Source organism: Bufo bufo, chromosome 6 (genome assembly GCF_905171765.1).
Source record: "Bufo bufo chromosome 6, aBufBuf1.1, whole genome shotgun sequence".
In the NCBI taxonomy this organism is placed as follows: domain Eukaryota; kingdom Metazoa; phylum Chordata; class Amphibia; order Anura; family Bufonidae; genus Bufo; species Bufo bufo.
In genome coordinates this window covers 116,751,056-116,772,096 of record NC_053394.1, presented here as the reverse complement: position 1 = coordinate 116,772,096, position 21,041 = coordinate 116,751,056, and the positions used below count along the sequence as shown (strand labels likewise).

Below are 21,041 nucleotides of genomic sequence, written 5' to 3'. Positions count from 1 at the left end.
AAGTTTGATTTATGATTATTATTCTGTCCCATTACTTTTGGTCACTTAACAAGTGGGAGGCACATATGCAAACTGTTGTAATTCCTACACCGTTCACCTGATTTGGATGTAAATACTCTCAAATTAAAGCTGTCAGTCTGCAGTTAAAGCACATTTTGTTCGTTTCATTTCAAATCCATTATGGTGGTGTATAGAGCCAAACATTTTAGAATTGTGTCGATGTCCCAATATTTATGGACTTGACTGTATATATATTTTTTTTAACATAGTGTACCTGTATTTAACGGCCATTAGATGGGTGCACTCTTGTCTAAATGGTCATTAAAAATGATCCCATTGATTTCAACGAGGTCCGCCTGGCTGTGAAAACAACCAAAAATAGGACGTGACTCTATTGGAACAGCCTGCTGAGGAGCTTTGCTGCAAGTGTGAAGTTAGCCTAAGCAAAACCCATAGTTGGTCTAGAGTTGACAACAGTGTCTATCCCTGCACCAAATTTGTCATCTAACCATCTACAGGAATAGTAAATTAGTCTCACTGTTTGATTCTATATGGCAATTTCTTTTTATGTGTGTACCCCTCACTCTACATGGCTGTCTCTGTCAGCCCATTAGACATTGGATCGAATGGCGGGGCACATGCTTGACCACATCTCCTGTGGATAGCTGATTTTTTTTGTGATAATGTCATGATAGGGAACAGTGAAGCTCTACACTCTACCCGCATCACTGTCCCTACCTGTTTGCACAATCCTTCCTAAATAACGGCCCACAAGTGCAGGGGCCTACAAGGGAAGCAACCAAGGTGTAATGACATGCACCTTGAATCAGATAAGAATGACCAACCAGGAGAAAATAAACAGACCAGATCAAACCAGGGGAGTACAACAAAGCCAAATCAGAAGACAAAAAGGAGAAAGGAAGCCAAGCTGGGTCAAACACATAGGGTCACATCAAGGTCCAAATTGCAGACAGAGGTAGACTCAAGAACCAAGCAGAAATCAGGTAAAGGTAATACAATAGCAAAGTCAGCAGTCAGAAGCAGGTCCAAAAAAGCAGTCTAAGATCCAAATCCAGAAAAGCGTAGTCAAAGCAAAACAGGTTAGTGAAGCTTACCAAACTAAATCACAGGCAACTGTGGCTAGCAGTTGCCTGATTAAATATATCACTCAGTAAATATCCTGGAAATAGCTCACTAACCCCGCAACCACAGGAGGTGCACAATCTGATGAATTCACCCTTCAAATTAAATAAGTCAATATAAGATTGGCACACTCAAACATGCGGAGCCCCACGGAGTTTGAACAATTTATTATAACTGTACTTGTTTAAAATATAATAAAACACAATAAAATACACATATGATAAAATATCGAAGAATAAAAATGAATTAAACATTAAATTCAGTTGCTCCTATATTGTTCAGGTTTGCTTGTTACAGATATTGTGGTGTACAAGTATCCGAAACAAGCGCAAATGCCCTGGGTATTGCTATGCTTAAATCTGTTCTACTAGTTATAATTGTAGATGGAATATGGCTACTTCTCTAAGGGACATATTATTTCTGTGTCTAGATGGTATATATCACATAATCACATTACACTCGATTGTAAATGTCTCCTGAATTTCAATGGCAGACAGATATATAGCACTTCTTATCAGTGTAGTCCATATGTTTCCCAAATTTTCTATAGTTGAGTTCTCATGAGGATCTTCACATAGACTTTCGTTAAAATTTTCGAGAGTTTCCGGAATTTTTTTTCGAGAGTGTCCGAAAAAAAAAATTCGAAAGATTTTTTTCTCATAAACTTTCGTTTATATTTGCATTCGAGAAAACAGCAGCACAAAGTCTGTACAAAAATCACATACGATGGTTTTCTATGGGCAAGAACTGTACTGGTAATTTTTCGCAAGATGTAAATTAAAGTCAGTACCAATAACCCACACTTGTGGGCTTACCTTTCCTTTTTGTTCAGCTGTTTTTTTTCGAGTGGTTGCTAATTCCGATTGCTAGCCGGCGTCCCGGTCTTTGCTATGTCGGCGTCTCTATACTTTGTATATCGCTCAAAGTGTGTTCCCAGTAATGGCTTTCAGCTGATTAAAAGGTAGGTATGTGCAGAGCGTCTTTCTTGAATCCTCGATATCCTTTGTATTTCAACAGTGCACTGTCTAGTCGAGGTTCAAGTCTTTCAGGGGTGAAACTTTCGTCAGACGCATTTCGGGGATAACTCTCCCCTTCCTCAGTGGCATCACCCCCTACAAGTGAATGGTGGGTTTTTATACCCTTCAATAATCTCATGCGAAAAAAGGTATCATGGGAAAAAAAGGTATCATGGGAAAAAAGTATCATGGAAGAAAAGGAGTATATATTCCTTTAATGTGGATCCTTCTTATGTATAACCATTTTTTTTGAGGGTATTTCTTCTTACTTTAGCTGCCCATAATGGTTTAAAAATTTACAAACCATATCTTATGATGCGTTTTTTTCTCTATTGATGCGTTTTTTTGATATTTGTTGCATTTTTTCATACTGAATCAGCTGTATATCATGTTTTCTTAAAATAATGTTCCTAATTCCAGTTATAAAGCAATTTCTATATCCAAGTGTCTATCCCTCAAAAATTACTAGCTACAAAGTTGGGCTAAGTCTTAATTAATTGGTGATATGTCTGACACATTCAGGGATCAATAGAGAAAAAAACGCATCATAAGATATGGTTTATGAATTTTGAAACCATTATGGGCAGCTAAAGTAAGAAGAAATACCCTCAACACTGAAAAAAATGGTTATACATGAGAAGGATCCACATTAAAGGAATCTATACTCCTTTTCTTCCATGATACTTTTTTCCCATGATACCTTTTTTCGCATGAGATTATTGAAGGGTATAAAAACCCACCATTCACTTGTAGGGGGTGATGCCACTGAGGAAGGGGAGAGTTATCCCCGAAAAGCATCTGGCGAAAGTTTCACCCCTGAAAGACTTGAACCCCGACTAGACAGTGCACTGTTGAAATACAAAGGATATTGAGGATTCAAGAAAGACGCTCTGCACATACCTACCTTTAATCAGCTGAGAGCCATTACTGGGAACACACTTTGTGCGATATACAAAGTATCGAGACGCCGACATAGCAAAGACCGGGACGCCGGCTAGCAATCGGAATTAACAACCACTCGAAAAAAAACAGCTGAACAAAAAGGAAAGGTAAGCCCACAAGTGTGGGTTATTGGTACTGACTTTAATTTACATCTTGCGAAAAATTACCAGTACAGTTCTGGCCCATAGAAAACCATCGTATGTGATTTTTGTACAGATTTTGTGCTGCTGTTTTCTCGAATGCAAATATAAACGAATTTTAGCGAAAGTCTATGTGAAGATCCCCATGAGAAATCAACTATAGAAAATTTGGGAAACATATGGACTACACTGATAAGAAGTGCTATATATCTGTCCACCATTGAAATTCAGGAGACATTTACAACAGAGTGTAATGTGATTATGTGATATATACCATCTAGACACAGAAATAATATGTCCCTTAGAGAAGTAACCATATTCCATGTACAATTATAACTAGTAGAACAGAATTAAGCATAGCAATACCCAGGGCATTTGCGCTTGTTTCGGATACTTGTACACTACAGTATCTGTAACAAGCAAACTTGAACAATATAGGAGCAACTGAATTTAATATTTAATTCATTTTTATTCTTCGATATTTTATCATATGTGTATTTTATTGTGTTTTAGTATATTTTAACCAAGTACAGTTATAATAAATTGTTCAAACTCCGTGGGGCTCCGCATGTTTGAGTGTGCCAATCTTATATTGACAGATAAATATATCACTTTGCAGGTCACATGGTGCACCATAAATCATGTGACCTGCATGATGTCATTTCGTCAGACGTGCTGAAGCTGCATCTGATTGCACGGAGCACTTGTACTGGTAGCCCTGGCCTAGTAGCTATGAGAACTGGATGCTGGTGCCACCTCTTGCTGACAGTCACAGGCACGTGTGTCCAAGATACGACAGAAAACGCTTTTAAAAAGGTTTTTAAATATTGAATTGTTTATGTAATAAAAAACGTCCCTTTTTTGTGAGTGCCATAAGGCACTTTCATGTGGGCCGAGAAACCAGGCAATGAGAACATTCCTATGTTCCTTTATCTCCTGTTTACATTGTACAGATTGAGAGCACCTGCCTCTGACCAGGCTATATCGTGGCACCCTTCCACCTTTGCCCATTTGTACCACTGAATGACTGTCCCAACTAATTTAACTGTAGTTTCGATTTTGACCTCTTTAACCCTAACAATGACCTTTGTTCTCTTCTGGTCACAATCCAACTTTCATAATAATTTTACAATGTAAGGGCCAAGAAAACAACTAAAGCCCTGTAAATATTATATTGGGGAGGGGGACTCTACTGTAAAATAACCTGGAACTCAATGAAGTGGCCTTATAGTAGATTGAGATTTACTAGTAGACCTCATAATGAGGGACCAGTACATCTTCATATTAGACCTCAATTATATTCTCTTGCTGGCATCAACACAAAGGTAAGCTGTCACAGCAGTGCTTCATGTTTTAATGTATGGTCGCCATCTGTGTGTGTGGTGAAAGGCTCATTGAAAATGTTCATGTCCCATGTTTCATCGTTATAAGCATTGTCTTACTGCTGTTCTTTCAGTATGCTTCCATGATCAGTGACTGCAGCTTAGCTGCATTGTTTATAGGACATCCTGTCTCCATATAAATTGGTCTACTGTTATGCATCTCCCTCATGCTTTACACTGAAGCACTGCCTGTTTAATTTTGCTGCTGTGTGTAAGTGGAAGGTCAGTACGTGGACAGATTATTAGGTTACAGTAAGGACAGAACTACAGGAACCAAAACCCTGAGAAAGAAGAGGACTATCAGGAAGCTGCTGCATGTAGATGGAGGGGAGGGGCATTATTAAGGGGAAAAGGCCTGGGGAGGTGCTTTCATCAACCATTGATTAGTAAACTCTTGACTCCTCTTCCTGAACAGTGCAGGACTCGCTGCCGGAGGAGAGGTTTTGGGAAATTTGCTTTGGGTGTTTCCAATTTTTGTGAACACAACTTCAGAAAGAAGATTGGACGCCACCATGAGAATTCATAGGCGTCAGCGCTATGTTGATCGGCGGCTACGGATCAACTCCCTCATAATGCCATGTAGATTGGCTCATTATTTCTGACCTGATTCAGAAAATTGAATGAAAAATGGAGAACTCTGATGAGGAACCAAGAAATCAACCATCATGACACAGGCCAGGAGTTTCTTCAGATCAGTTGCCTTAAGACATAAAAACCACGTCATCTGCCATGACACCAACCAATTTTATTGCTGATCCAAAAGTTGCACATGAGGGGCCCCTAATACCACAAGGCATGTCGTTGAGAGAAAAACCAGAATGTGGGGAACCTGCACAAAAAAAGACCCTGGGACACTGATGCTGTGGAGCCATTCCTTGTCCACAAAAAACACCACAGAACTGTAAGCGATGATGTAATAGAAAAACTCATCAAAAACATAACACAGTAGTGAAGGATGTTGTCTCTTAAAATTTTTAGACCCTTAAAACACTGGACAAGAAAACAGACCTTTTGAAGGCATCTTGTGAAGCTTCCAAAGCCAGTCTTAAAAGGAAAGTACCAACCTCCGATGACAGTCAGTCCAAGACATTTCCACCAGCCAAAAGATCTGTGGCAGAAATCGTCTGCTCCATCTACCAAAGATGTAGTAAGCCTGGAGCTGGGAACACCACCAAGTTGAGATGGCCTATATCTGGAGAGCACAGAACAACTTGTCTTCTAAGCACTTCATCCTGAAGAGCAGCAGCCAGGAAGGCATGATGGATGATGACATCATTAACAAGGCCCAGTATCTCCTGCAGAATCAGATGGGGGTGTGAGATCTACTTTCTGCCCCCCTATGCCTTCTGGCAGTAGTATCAACATGTTTTTCCACCATGTCCTAAAGGACATAAAAGCGTTATTATATCCTACTGTACCTGATAATATCAACAAGGAAGAGAAATTGGCTTTAGATTGAATTTTGTCCTAGAAGGACATGATGGTGAAGCCTGCCGATAAGATGAACTGGTGTATGAAACGCTGCGGGACGACTCTCTGCCTAATATACAACATCAACTTAGGAGTTTTTTTTACATCAGTATGTTTTGCTTGATTTTATTTCTAACAGGCTGAGAAGGTTATACCACTTTTTCCTAAAAAACCTTGTTGGTACTTTTTGCCCCAAGTCCACAAGTCGCTGAGCCGCCCCATTGTGGCGGGAATTGGCTTGGCAACTGAACCCCTGTCAAAATATATTGACTGGCTACTCAGACCCTTACTCACCTGTGCTCCTGCATATTTGCAAGACACCAACGATTTCCTTTCGACTCTGAATGGTTTTCATTGGCAAGTGGGCTATCATTTGGACGCCAAGAGCCTCTACACCCGTATCCCTCATGATATGGGTGTGAGGGCTGTTTTGGACATCCTTCACAATGTAGGTAATAGCACTTTATTTTGTGATTTTGTTAGTGAAGCCCTTATGTTTATTCTGACCAACAATGTATTTATGTTCGGCAATCAGTGGTATAGGCAAAAACTTGGCACAGCAATGGGTACTCCGGTATCGTGTACATTCGCCAATATCTATCTATCTAGATTAGAAGACAAAGTTGTGTTCTCCACTGGCAACCCATATCTGTGTTATATCAAACTGTTTTTAAGATATGTTGACGATATTTTCATGGTCTGGTCTGGTACTGAGGACCAATGCGTTGAATTTGTTGCCCTTTTAAATGATAGTAACAATATGGGCATGTTCTGTACTCTTAACTTTGGAGGAGCTAGCCTTGACTTTCTGGATGTTGCCGTCAGGGAGGTGGGCGACGGGTTGGTCACCAGTGGGTACCGAAAACCCACGGCAACCAACTCCTTGCTCCACGATGGCGGTTTCCATCCAGAGAGCGTAAAAAGATCTGTCCCTTATGGGCAATTTATTAGATTAAGGCGTATAAATAGTACCACAGAAGGATATGATGAACAAGCCCTAGAATTGAAAGAACGCATGCAAAAAAGTGGTTACCCTGAAAAAATGCTAGACACAACCATTAAAAAAGTCAGGGAATTGTCCCAACATGATCTACTTACCAATAGGAGAAAGTCCCATAGGAATGTGAAACACTTTGGGGTTGCTGAGGATGGCCAGAGAAAGAGGTTTGTTTTCTCATTTAAGTTTAGCCCGATGGCTGATTGCATACGGAGATCTATTCATATGAATTGGGAGATTCTGAAAAGAGGCACCTCACTCATGGAGCGTGTAGACAGACCGCTTATCACATTTAGGAGGATTCACACTATTAGAGACAGGCTAGTGAGGAGCCGCTTTACATATGGAACAAATAGCAACTGGTTGTGTGACAGGAGACCAAAAGGTAACTTCAAGTGTGGCAATTGCTCATTTTGTAAATTCAATTCCCAAAAGAAAACACTCAACATTGGAGGTGTACATCACAGAGTGTCCGACTTTATCACATGTAGAAGCACATTTGTAGTGACTGTGGCCATTTCTACATAGGGAAGACCATCAGATGCCTCTTTGAAAGGGTGAGGGAACACTTTAATTCTATACAGTCAGGAAAGGGCTGTCCCAGGTTTATTAAGCATATGAGGAAAGCACACAATAGTAGTTGCAAAACCCTCAGCTTTGCTGGTATTGGTTCCCAACCCCCCTTTGGGCGGAGATAGACATAAAATGCTACTCCAAAGAGAAGCTAGGTGGATCATGCGCACAGGAGCACTGGGCCAACCAGGACTTAATGACCACAATGATTTAAGTGTTTTTCTGTAACTGTTGCACATTTGTTTTTATATTTGGATGTTATGTCTTATTATTTTCTTGTATGTACGTCAAATGGAGCTGATAGTTGTTGTACGTTGTCACGACAACTCTGCCCCGGACACTTAAAAAGACAGCGCTTTGTTATGCGTTGGAGTCAGTGGCCTGAGGAAGCGCGTTTCTGCGCGAAACGGCCATCGCCGCTATGTGTGGAATATTTACTATCCGCCCCCGCTACCTCTGCATTTGCGCTTCTTCCATCTACTGGCATTATGGCACTGAGTCAGCGCCCTTTTTAAGCATCATCACATGCAATCAACACCACCACCTGTGATGCTAAAACTGGGCCTGAAAGAGAGGAACGATCTCAGTGCCTTTATCTAATAGCTAAATAGTGCTGGTGGGTTGTTGAAGTAATTTATTATATCTGGTTTTAATCGAGTTTTAGCGTCACAGGTGGTGGTGTTGATTGCATGTGATGACGCTTAAAAAGGGCGCTGACTCAGCGCCATGATGCCAGTAGCCGGAAGAAGAGCAGTTTGCGCGAAACGGCCGTCGCTACTTAGCGTTCTGGGAGATGCGAGTCCGCCCCAGCCCTATTGTGTATGACGATTATGTCAATGAATAAAGAAGATTGACGATTCTAGTGGTGAGTGCCGCCTAGTCTTTATACCTCTACAATCAATTGTTTGAGTCATTGTCTTCTAAAAGGCAGAGCACCACGCACACTGCATTGTACAAGGGTCGGGAGACTAAGCAGGACTGGAGTACGTACCAAACGGTGCCGTCAGTGGTCTTTCCGTTTCTATGCTTGCCATAACGTGATTTATGACAGGAGCTCATAATAATAACAGACATGATGCCAAGTTCTGGAGACACCACAGTGATGACACAGAATAATTTAGGGTTTAGATTCTCTATGAAGATGAGCAGAGCAGTGGCGATTAGTGGAAAATCATCCAAATCATCTGATACATATCATAAAGTACGGTAGGATAAAAGTTTAACTGCCTGCAGTCACCACTAGGGGATCTCCTATTGACCTTGATATGTACATTACCTTGAGCAATGGCTCCCAGAATTTTAACTATAGACGTATGTAAGAAAGCAGGGTTTTGGCAATTTGTATCAGGAAAACTGAGCTCCAAACCCTATAAAGATATACACTGCTCAAAAAAATAAAGGGAACACTTAAACAACACAATGTAACTCCAAGTCAATCAAACTTCTGTGAAATCAAACTGTCCACTTAGGAAGCAACACTGAGTGACAATCAATTTCACATGCTGTTGTGCAAAAGGGATAGACAACAGATGGAAATTATAGGCAATTAGCAAGACACCCCCAATAAAGGAGTGGTTCTGCAGGTGGTGACCACAGACCACTTCTCAGTTCCTATGCTTCCTGGCTGATATTTTGGTCACTTTTGAATGCTGGCGGTGCTTTCACTCTAGTGGTAGCATGAGACGGAGTCTACAACCCACACAAGTGGCTCAGGTAGTGCAGCTTATCCAGGATGGCACATCAATGCGAGCTGTGGCAAGAAGGTTTGCTGTGTCTGTCAGCGTAGTGTCCAGAGCATGGAGGCGCTACCAGGAGACAGGCCAGTACATGAGGAGATGTGGAGGAGGCCGTAGGAGGGCAACAACCCAGCAGCAGGTCCGCTACCTCCGCCTTTGTGCAAGGAGGAACAGGAGGAGCACTGCCAGAGCCCTGCAAAATGACCTCCAGCAGGCCACAAATGTGCATGTGTCTGCTCAAACGGTCAGAAACAGACTCCATGAGGGTGATATGAGGGCCCGACGTCCACAGGTGGGGGTTGTGTTTACAGCCCAACACCGTGCAGGACGTTTGGCATTTGCCAGAGAACACCAAGATTGGCAAATTCGCCACTGGCGCCCTGTGCTCTTCACAGATGAAAGCAGGTTCACACTGAGCACATGTGACAGACGTGACAGAGTCTGGAGACGCCGTGGAGAACGTTCTGCTGCCTGCAACATCCTACAGCATGACCGGTTTGGCATTGGGTCAGTAATGGTGTGGGGTGGCATTTCTTTGGAGGGCCGCACAGCCCTCCATGTGCTCGCCAGAGGTAGCCTGACTGCCATTAGGTACCGAGATGAGATTCTCAGACCCCTTGTGAGACCATATGCTGGTGCGGTTGGCCCTGGGTTCCTCCTAATGCAAGACAATGCTAGACCTCATGTGGCTGGAGTGTGTCAGCAGTTCCTGCAAGACGAAGGCATTGATGCTATGGACTGGCCCGCCCGTTCCCCAGACCTGAATCCAATTGAGCACATCTGGGACATCATGTCTCGCTCTATCCACCAACGTCACGTTGCACCACAGACTGTCCAGGAGTTGGCAGATGCTTTAGTCCAGGTCTGGGAGGAGATCCCTTAGGAGACCGTCCGCCACCTCATCAGGAGCATGTACAGGCGTTGTAGGGAGGTCATACAGGCACGTGGAGGCCACACACACTACTGAGCCTCATTTTGATTTGTTTTAAGGACATTACATCAAAGTTGGATCAGCCTGTAGTGTGTTTTTCCACTTTAATTTTGAGTGTGACTCCAAATCCAGATCTCCATGGGTTGAAAAATTTGATTTCCATTTTTTTATTTTTGTGTGATTTTGTTGTCAGTACATTCAACTATGTAAAGAACAAAGCATTTCAGAAGAATATTTAATTAACTCAGATCTAGGATGTGTTATTTTTGTGCTCCTTTTATTTTTTTGAGCAGTGTATAAATCAGCCCACAATTATAAGGTGTATTCTGTTTATGTTGGATACAGCAGTGGGTCCCAGAACAAGAATAACAGCTATAATTGTCAATGACAGTGATAAGCGTTGGTATCGCTGTTAGAAACATGGGCCTAAGTTTAATACAGGTAAAGGGTTTACAATGACCCACAGTGACCGGGAGTAAATTGTGTCACTTACATGTAATTTTCCGATGCTCTACGTTAAGTCATAATTAGTTATATTTTTTGCATCTGCAGAACACTTTACCAGAGCGGGGGTCTCGCTGTGTCCCAGCAATGAATATGGGATACAGCTGGAGGTGATGACTCTACCACAAGTCAACAAGTCAGGATCAGATGACCTGCACTTCAGCAAGAGGCAGATTGCAGGCTCGGTCTCTGCACTCACCCACCGGACTTTATGCAGTCTGACGTATTCACTAATGAAGTGAGTTTCCTGCTGCATCAAAGGCAGATTCCGGGCTCGGTCTCTGCATTCACCACTGGACTTGTCATTCACCAGACTTTCCACAGTTAGATATATTCACCAAAGAAGTGCGTTTTCTGCTGCATCAAAAGGCAGATTTCAGGCTTGGTCTCTGCAGAAGTCAACCCACTTGACATTCACCATTGATTCAAGGAAAAATCTACTGTCCTTGTCATGTGCCATCATTTTCCTCCACCGCCTAGGGGAAGGGCAGTCCTTCAGCCATGGCTCCTTAGAGGTTTCCTCCACTGGAGGTTTTTCCTCTGCTGAGTGTTAAAGGTCCGTCTCTTCACGAGTCAAAGGCCCATCATCAACAGGGCCACATTTAAGACCAGCGCTCTGACGTCTAATGAAAACATCTACTGTACATTTGATTCCTTGCAATTAATAAAAGTCAGTGTATATTATGTAATGGTGTGTCTGAGCCTCTTTACGAATATTCATAGTCAACTGGATGGGGGTGCAGAGTGTCGGACCCCTGCTGATCAGATAGTGATGGCCTTTTTTTTTGTTTTACAGCTCTACAGCTTTAAAATTTTTTATCCCCTATCTACAGGATAGGGGATAAGTATCTGATCGGTGGGGACTGCTGGGTCCCCCATGATCATGAGAATATGGATCCTGTGTACCCAAAGAAAGGGAATGTTAGGTCCACCATGTTCCCTTCTGTTTCATTCAATGTCTATGGGACTTCTGTAAAAAGCTGAGCATTGTACACGGCTATCTACAGCAGCCCTATAGAGAATGAACAGAGTAGCTATGTATGCACCTGCCACTTCATTCATAAGGGTACACAGGATCCAGTTCTTGTGATCAGCGGTGGTCCCAGATATTCTGTGGATAGGGGAAAGTTTTATATAGACAGAAACTATCTCTGGACCACATACCCATTGAAGTCAACGAGTCCGAAAAAATGTGGATGTAACATGGACCACATTCAAATTTTTTTGCAGATCCGCGATTTGCAGAGCATAAAACGGATATGGTTGTGTGCATGAGGCCTTATACAGATTGTACTAAAAAAATATATATTAAAAAGGGACAGTCAGCGGTGTACCTCCAACAGAGGCAGACCATGCAGCTGCTATGGGGCCCCTGGAGGAAGGGGGACCAGTCTTGAAAAAAGGCCCCACCTATTAATTACACTTAATTCTCGCTCCTGCCTTGAGTGACTGTCCGTTGCTCAGGCTCTGCTTTCCAGCTCCCTGCTTCCTCTGTCCTGTCCTCGGGGCCCTCCTTTACTCAGAACATCATCAGTGGCTGGCGCTGCCCCCGCTGGAGTCCCGACTAGCGCTCTATGTTGTCTCGATGATGGGCTAGCCAATCAGCATTAGCAGTGCTTGCAGAGCCTGCTGCTGATTGGCTTGCTTAGCGCCCATCAGAGTAACTTTAGAGTCCTGTGCCACGGGAGTCAGGATTTCATTCCTCTGCAAGCAACTTGCAAGTGACAGTGTAGAGCAGGGGTAGGCAACCTCCGGCACTCCAGATGTTGTAAAACTACAACTCCCAGCATGCATACTTCCTCTGCTCTTCTCAGAACTCTCACAGAAATGAATGGAGCATGCTGGGAATTGTAGTTTCGCAACAGCTGGAGTGCCGGAGGTTGCTTACCCCTGGTGTAGAGGATGATGAGAGTAACTTCAGCGGAAACAATGACTTTAGGCAAGAAGTGACTGTGCTGTCAGCAATATGTATTTTGGGTGCGAAGTGACCCCTCATTTCCAGTGCTGAACCCCCAGTTCTGATGCAGAGTTCTACTCTCTCAGCTCTGCACATGAACATGAATCTTCACCCTCTCAGTCACCGACAAAGTGTAATGCCGCCATGCCCTGCTCTGTGCACTCAGGTACAGTAAGTGTCTCTGTGTCAGCTTCATGCACTGATGTAGAGACATTGTTTGTCCTGCATTACACTGCAGCTTAGCTCCGTAAGGACATTACTACGACCAGTGTCGGACTGGGGTGCCTAGGGCCCACCGGTAAGATTTACTTTGGGGGCCCAACGTGCGGATACATTCAAATATTACCTGCTCACACAGCAGCAATATGCTACCAGATGACTGAACTTGGGGGTCCCTACAGCAACTTTGAGAAGGTAGGTCCTGGGGAAAAGAGGACACTGGCAGCTTTCCTCTATACCTAGAAGTCATCTCCGCTATCTGATCGTAACTATAATAATAAACTGGGGCGTTTCTTTAATAATCTATGAGGTTTTTTATATGAACATAGGCTGGTTGAGGTGCTGCACATTGAATACATGTATGTAGTGCAGCAAGTCTACTGTGTTATGTGCCACTTGTCCAGGGAGTGGGAGACTAGGGGCCCACCACGCTCAGGGGCCCACCACGGGATTCACATGTACCGCTGTGGGCCAGTCCGACCAGCTTGTCCCTGCTATCTTCCTGTAGCCAGGCTCCGACGTAATTAATCCCTCCATTCTACCTTTGTAGATTATTCCTTTATACTATTAACAACTCTTGTCAAACCCTTAAAAAAAAATATATATATCTTTTTTTTTTTTTTTTACCTACTGTTTGTGCATAATTATATAGATTCAGCCAGGAAATAAACCTCACCTGGATTCTTTTTATATATCCTGCCACGAGACAGTTATCAAGTGAAAATGTTCAATACAAACAACCATAACCATATTGTCCTGTTAGCTTCACACCTCAGCCTAGATTTTGGGTCAAACACATTTGGTCACTCATACTCACAGTGAACGTATATTCTAATACAGGGGAGACAAACAGTACAGTCACGTGTGACAAAATGTATGGCTGTAAAGCAGGTGCAATACCCAACCAATTGTGGCTGCTAGCATAAGGCAAATGCAAAAAAAAGGGGGGGAATTCAAAAATTTTAAGCAAAGTTCTCTGAACGCTACATGTCCCTGGCAGATCACTCAGAACTTGGGCATCTGTCAGTGGAGGATTGGTCACCTCTTGCCCTGGTGTTTGAGTCTTGTTTTGGTGACCTCTGAGTTCTGCTGAAATGTTGTAATAAATCTTTCCAAGCTAGTTCAGAGTCTTCGTTCTAAAGTAGACAAATGTCACTGGGAGAGGATAAATCATGACGGGGGAATGCACATCTCCTCTATGGGACATTACTGGGATGTTCATGGAGGTAAAAGCCTGGTGACAGTCAACAATACTAACTGTGGACAACTTGACCTATGTTATTAATTATTTTCATCATATCCAACAGAAGTTGTCTCTCAGCTTGTAGGGTCCTAACATATTTTGCACTCCTACTGTAAATTAAATTGCCAATTCCAGTCACCAAGAATGCAGAGAGGCTTTTCCCTCTTCTCTTTGTCCGTCACTATTGCACATCCTGCCTTTTGATCTTACTAACTACTCCATAAGGGGAAAGCATTCCTACACTGGGATAAGTGTAAAAGTGCATTTACACCATGCAAAAAGCAGCAGATAGCGTTCCTTCCCAGCAGTCGGCTGCTCACTCAGTGAAGGAGAAAGCTTCATTTACAAACAGAAATCTTCTCTATAGTATGAGGATGAGGGATCACTATTGCGATCGCTCTTTCTCATAGAGCTGCTGCTCATTGTTTCTGGGCAGTAGATCACTGTTTAGACACCACGATCTGCTGCCCAGAAACGATCATTTAGGTGCCTGCACGAACAACAGGATCACCAGAGGAACGAGCGTTTCACTTGTTCATTGGGTGATTGGTGGCACCTTTACACAGGCAGATTGTCAGGAACGAGTGTTTGCAGGAACGTTCATTCCAGATAATCAGCCCAATCACTTACAGGTGTAAACCAGGGTAAGACAATTGGAAATGCACTTTAATTTGTATTAATTTGTTGCAATAAATCATTAATTCAGTCATAATACATTACAATATCTAATCATAGCAATAAACTCCACTTCATCTGCATTGGGTTGCACTTTTGGGTTTTCCAAAACTTTTAAACTGATGTCTTACAGTATCCTCTGGATAGCTCATCAGTAGAGTTGAGCGGACACCTGAATGTTCGTGTTCAGCAGGTTCGGCCGAACTTGAAAAAAAAGTTCGGGTTCAGGACTCGAACTTGACCCCGAACCCGAACCCCATTGAAGTCAATGGGGACCCAAACTTTTGGCCACTAAAATGGCTCTAAAATAGTCCTGGAAAGGACTAGAGGGCTGCAAAAGGCATCAAAATGTGCTCCAGAGCATGACAACTGTTGATAGGGAAATGACTTAAAATAACATAAAATACAGAAAAATTAAAAATAAAAATCTGGATCTAGGAGTAGGAGGTTGAGGAGGCGGTGGATGGGTGGATGTGGCTGGTATAAATGTCTATTATGCACAAGGTACTGACAAGTCCTGTGGGATCCATGCCTGGTGCCTGTGGCTGCGGCCTGTGATAATGCTCTCTGCCGTGCTAAACACACGTTCACACTATACACTGGCTGCAGGGCAGGTCAGCACCTCTAAGGCTGACAAAGATTTTCCACATTTTGGCCATGCTAACCCTGCCTTCTCAGGTGCTGGTGGTGCCCCAGCTGCGTTGTCGGCCTCTTCCTCCTCCTCTGCCTTCAACTTGTGCTTCCACTGTGCCCCCGCTGTCAGGTGGGAATGCTATCATCAGCGTGCGCTTGTAGTCGCGCATCTTCCGATCAGTAACAGATGTTTTCACTAAATTTAGTTCCCTGTCAGCAATGCAGAGCAGGGGTTCATTTCACCCAGCAATAGAACAGAGGATTTTGAGAGATTTAGGCCCCTGTCACCGAGGCACAGCAGGGGTTCATTCACGGCAAAAGGGGGTTCTTGTCACCCAGCAATACAACAGAGGATTTTGAGAGATTTAGGCCCCTGTCACCCAGGCACAGCAGGGGTTCATTCACGGCAAAAGGGAGTTCATGTCACCCAGCAATACAACAGAGGATTTTGAGAGATTTAGGCCCATGTCACCCAGGCACAGCAGGGGTTCATTCACGGCAAAAGGGAATTCATGTCACCCAGCAATAGAATAAATGATTTTTAGAGATTTAGGCCCCTGTCACCCAGGCACAGCAGGGGTTTGTATACGCCAAAAATTGTAAAATGTCACCAGACAATTGAAAATAAGAATTTTTTCAATTTAGGGCACTAAAATTGGCACTTTTTTGCATTAAAATGGCTCTAAAATAGTCCTTGAAAAGGCTAGAGGGATGTAAAAGGCAGTAAAATGTGCTTAAGAGCATGGGAACTGCTCTGCAAACAAATGTGGGTAGGGAAATAACTTAAAATAAAATTAAATAACTAAAAATTACTAATTATTAACCTGCAACTCAGAGAAGGAGGTGGATATGGAGTCGGAGGTTGAGGAAGCGGTGAATGTGGTGTTGTAGGTGGAGGCAACAATGGAGGAGGAGGAGGAGGTAGACAACAATGTTTTTTTTTGTTTTTTTTTATTGGGGTAGGTAGCCCCCAAAATATTGGGACAAATAAAAAATAAAATAAAACAAAGAATCATTGCACTTGACTTGAGTACAAGAATGTATGTTTGATGGTGGTATAAATGTCTATTCTGCACAAGGTACAGACAAGTCTTGTGGGATCCAGGCCTGGTTCATTTAAATGAACGTGAGCTTGTCCACGTTGGCTGTGGACAGGGGGCTGCGTCTGTCTGTAATGACGCCTCCTGCCATGCTAAATACACGTTCAGAGAGTACACTGGCTGCAGGGCAGGCCAGCACCTCCAAGGCATACAGGGCAAGCTCTGATCATGTGGACAATTTGGAGACCCAGAAGTTGAATGGGGCAGAACCATCAGTCAGTACGTGTAGTCGTGTGCACAGGTACTGTTCCACCATGTTGTTCAAATGCTGCCTCCTGCTAACTCGCTCCATATCAGCAGTTGGGGCCGGTTGTTGCGGCGAGGTGACAAAGCTTTTCCACATGTCGGCCATGCTAACCCTGCCTTCTGAGGTGCTGGCGCTGACACAGCTACGTTGGCGACCTCTTCCTCCTCCCCTGCCTTCGCCTTGTGCTTCCACTTGTCCCCTGGCGTCAGTCAGGAATGCTCTCAGGAACGCGTCTACCAGCGTGCGCCTGTAGTCGCGCATCTTCCGATCACGCTCCAGTGAGGGAATTAAGGACGGCACATTGTCTTTGTAACGGGGATCCAGCAGGGTGGCCACCCAGTAGTCAGCACATGTTAAAATGTGGGCAACTGTGCTGTCGTTGCGCAGGCACTGCAGCATGTAGTCGCTCATGTGTGCCAGGCTGCCCAGAGGTAAGGACAAGCTGTCCTCTGTGGGAGGCGTATAGTCTGCGTCCTCCGTATCCCCCCAGCCACGCACCAGTGATGGGCCCGAGCTGCGTTGGATGCCACCCCGCTATGAACATGCTTCATCCCCATCCTCCTCCTCCTCGTTCTCCAGTAGTGGGCCCTGGCTGGCCAAATTTGTACCTGGCCTCTGCTGTTGCAAAAATCCTCTTTCTGAGCCACTTCTAAAAGACTGGCCTGAAAGTGTTAGAGATGACCCCTCTTCCTCCTCCTCATCCTGGGCCACATCCTCTTCCATCATCGCCCTAAGTGTTTTCTCAAGGAGACAAAGAAGTGGTATTGTAACGCTGATAACGGCGTCATCGCCACTGGCCATGTTGGTGGAGTACTCGAAACAGGGCACACAGGTCTCGCATGGAGGCCCAGTCATTGGTGGTGAAGTGGTGCTGTGCGACTCACCCGTGCGTGCTGCAGCTGAAACTCCACTATGGCCTGCTGCTGCTCGCACAGTCTCCCCAGCATGTGCAAGGTGGAGTTCCACCTGGTGGGCACATCGCATATGAGGCGGTGAGCGGGAAGGCCGAAGTTACACTGTAGAGCAGACAGCCGAGCAGCGGCAAGATGAGAACGCTGGAAGCGCGCACAGACGGTCTGCACTTTACATGTCTGGGTAGTTGTGAATTAATTTCTGCACCACCAAATTCAGCACGTGCGCAGGCAAGGGATGTGCGTCAAACCGGCTAGTCCCAGAGCTGCAACGAGATTTCGCCCATTATCGCACACCACCAGGCCAGGCTTGAGGCTCTCTGGCAGCAACCACTCGTCGGTCTGTTGTTCTATACCCCGCCACAACTCCTGCGCGGTGTGGGGCCTGTCCCCCAAACACATCAGTTTCAGAATGGCCTGCTGACGTTTACCCCTGGCTGTGCTGAAGTTGGTGGTGAAGGTCTGTCGCTGACCGGATGAGGAGGTGGTAGAAGAGGAGGAGGAAACCAAGTGGGAAGAGGAGGCAACAGGAGGCAAAGAATGATGCCCTGCGATCCTTGGCGGCAGAAAGAACGTGCGCTAAACAGCTCTCCGCCTGGGGCCCAGCCGCCACTACATTTACCCAGTGTGCAGTTAGGGAGATATAGCGTCCCTGGCCGTGCTTACTGGTCCACGTATCTGTGGTTAGGTGGACCTTGCCACAGATGGCGTTGCGCAGTGCACACTTGATTTTATCCAATACTTGGTTGTGCAGGGAGGGCACGGCTCTCCTGGAGAAGTAGTGGCGGCTGGGAATGACGTACTGTGGGACAGCAAGCGACATGAGCTGTTTGAAGCTGTCCGTCTCCACCAGCCTGAATGACAGCATTTCAAAGGCCAGAAGTTTAGAAATGCTGGCATTCAGGGCCAGGGATCGAGGGTGGCTAGGTGGGAATTTAAGCTTTCTCTCAAAGGTTTGTGAGATGAAGAGCTGAACGCTTCCGTGTGACATGGTGTAGATGCTTGGTGACGGAGGTGGTGTTGTTGCTGGCACATCCTCTGTTTGATGGGCGGCAGGTGCCAACGTTCCTCTAGAGGCGGAGGAAGAGGCAGCAGCAGAAGAGGGAGCAAGAGGGGCCTGAGCCCTTTCTTGGTTTTGAAGGTGCTTACTCCACTGCAGCCCGTGTCTCGCATGTAGATGCCTGGTCATGCAGGTTGTGCTAAGGCTCAGAACGTTAATGCCTCGCTTCAGGCTCTGATGGCACAGCGTGCAAACCACTCGGGTCTTGTCGTCAGCACATTGTGTGAAGAAGTGCCATGCCAGGGAACTCCTTGAAGCTGCCTTTGGTGTGCTCGGTCCCTGGGGACGGTGGCCAGTAGCAGGCGAACTGTTTTGGCGACGGCTGCTCTGCTTTTGCACCCTGCTCCCTGACCTCCTTTTCGGTCTGCACTCTGCAGAAAGACGCAGCAGTTGGCACCTGTGTTTCGTCATCATCAGACACGTGCTGAGGTGGTATTCCTATGTCCTCATCAGGAAACATAAGTGGTTGTGAGTCAGTGCATTCTATGTCTTCCACCCCTGGGGAAGGGCTAGGTGGATGCCCTTGGGAAACCCTGCCAGCAGAGTCTTCAAACAGCATAAGAGACTGCTGCATGACTTGAGGCTCAGACAGGTTCCCCGATATGCACGGGGGTGATGTGACAGCCTGATGGGCATGGGTTTCAGGCGCCACCTGTGCACTTTCTGCAGAAGACTGGGTGGGAGATAATGTGAACGTGCTGGATCCACTGTCGGCCACCCAATTGACTAGCGCCTGTACTTGCTCAGGCCTTACCATCCTTAGTACGGCATTAGGCCCGACCAAATATCGCTGTAGATTCTGGCGGCTACTGGGACCTGAGGTAGTAGGTTCAGAAGGATGTGTAGCTGTGGCAGAACGACCACGTCCTCTCCCTGCACCAGAGGCTCCACCAACACCACCACGACCGCGTCCCTTATTAGATGTTTGCCTCATAGTTCCCTGATGTAGGGTATTGCACTAAAAAAAATTTTTTCAACTTTATATGACAGCGGTATTTGTGGCCTAAATGTGACAGTCACCTATGCACGTGTAATCACAGATGTGCAGTATATATAAAAAAAGGTATTTTTTTAACAACAGTAACCTAATAGCCGTATTTGGGGCCTAAATGTGACAGTCACCTATGCACATGTAATCACAGATGTGCAGTAAATGAAAAAAAGGGTATTTTTCACCACAGTATCCTAATAGCCGTATTTGTGGCCTAAATGTGACAGTCACCTATGCACGTGTAATCACAGATGTGCACTATATGAAAAAAAAGGTTTTTTTAAGCACAGTAAGCAAAACGCTGTATTTATGGACTAGCAGACATGCAGATAGATAGTGCTGGTGCACTAACGTTGCATAAAATGGCTGCTGATAAAAAAGTTTGTTTTCAGCAGTAGCAGTAGTTGGCTCAGTGCAGGCTTAGAAAAATTGTGCACTGCACCCACAAAAAACATTTGATGTAGATCGCTGAGAAAAATGCCAGTTCTTAAGAATATTTCTCCCTGATCTCTCCCTTACAGCAGCTGCAGCCTCTCCCTACACTAATCCGAGCAGAGTGACGGGCGGCGCTACGTGACTCCAGCTTAAATAGAGGCTGTGTCACATGCTGCAGTTGGCCAATCACAGCCATGCCAATAGTAGGCATGGCTGTGATGGCCTTTTGGGGCAAGTAGTATGACGCTTGTTGATTGGCTGCTATGCAGCCTTTCAAAAAGCGCCAAGAAAGCGCCGAACACCGAACCCAAACTTTTACGTAAATGTTCGGGTTCGGGTGCCGAAAAACCTAAAGTTAGGTACGAACCCGAACTTTACAGTTCGGGTTCGCTCAACTCTACTCATCAGTATCTGATTGGTGGGAGTTCAAAACCCTGGACCGCCACTGATCAGCTGTTTGAGAAGGCACCAATGCTTGCAGTAGCTCCAGCCTTCTTGCAGCTTAGCCTAGGCCATGTGACATGGTCATCAGTCACATGGCCTATGTGTAGCTCAGCCCCATTGAAGTGTATAGGGCTGAGCGCGATACCAAGCACAGCTGCTATACAATGTACAGCGCTGTGCTTGGTGAGCTAAGAAATGAGCGGGGTGCTCACAGGAGCACTGGTGCCTTCTCAAACAGCTGATCGGCAGGGATCCTGGGTGTTGGATCCTCTCCGATCAGATACTGATGTCC

General features: G+C 45.0%; 1 protein-coding gene across 1 annotated transcript in view; it reads right to left on the bottom strand.

Annotated features, from left to right (window-relative positions):
- LOC121004011 (chloride channel CLIC-like protein 1) overlaps nucleotides 1-21,041 on the bottom strand; it is a 352,471-nt gene that overhangs the window by 104,957 nt on the left and 226,473 nt on the right. The gene's annotated exons all lie outside the window — the stretch shown is intronic.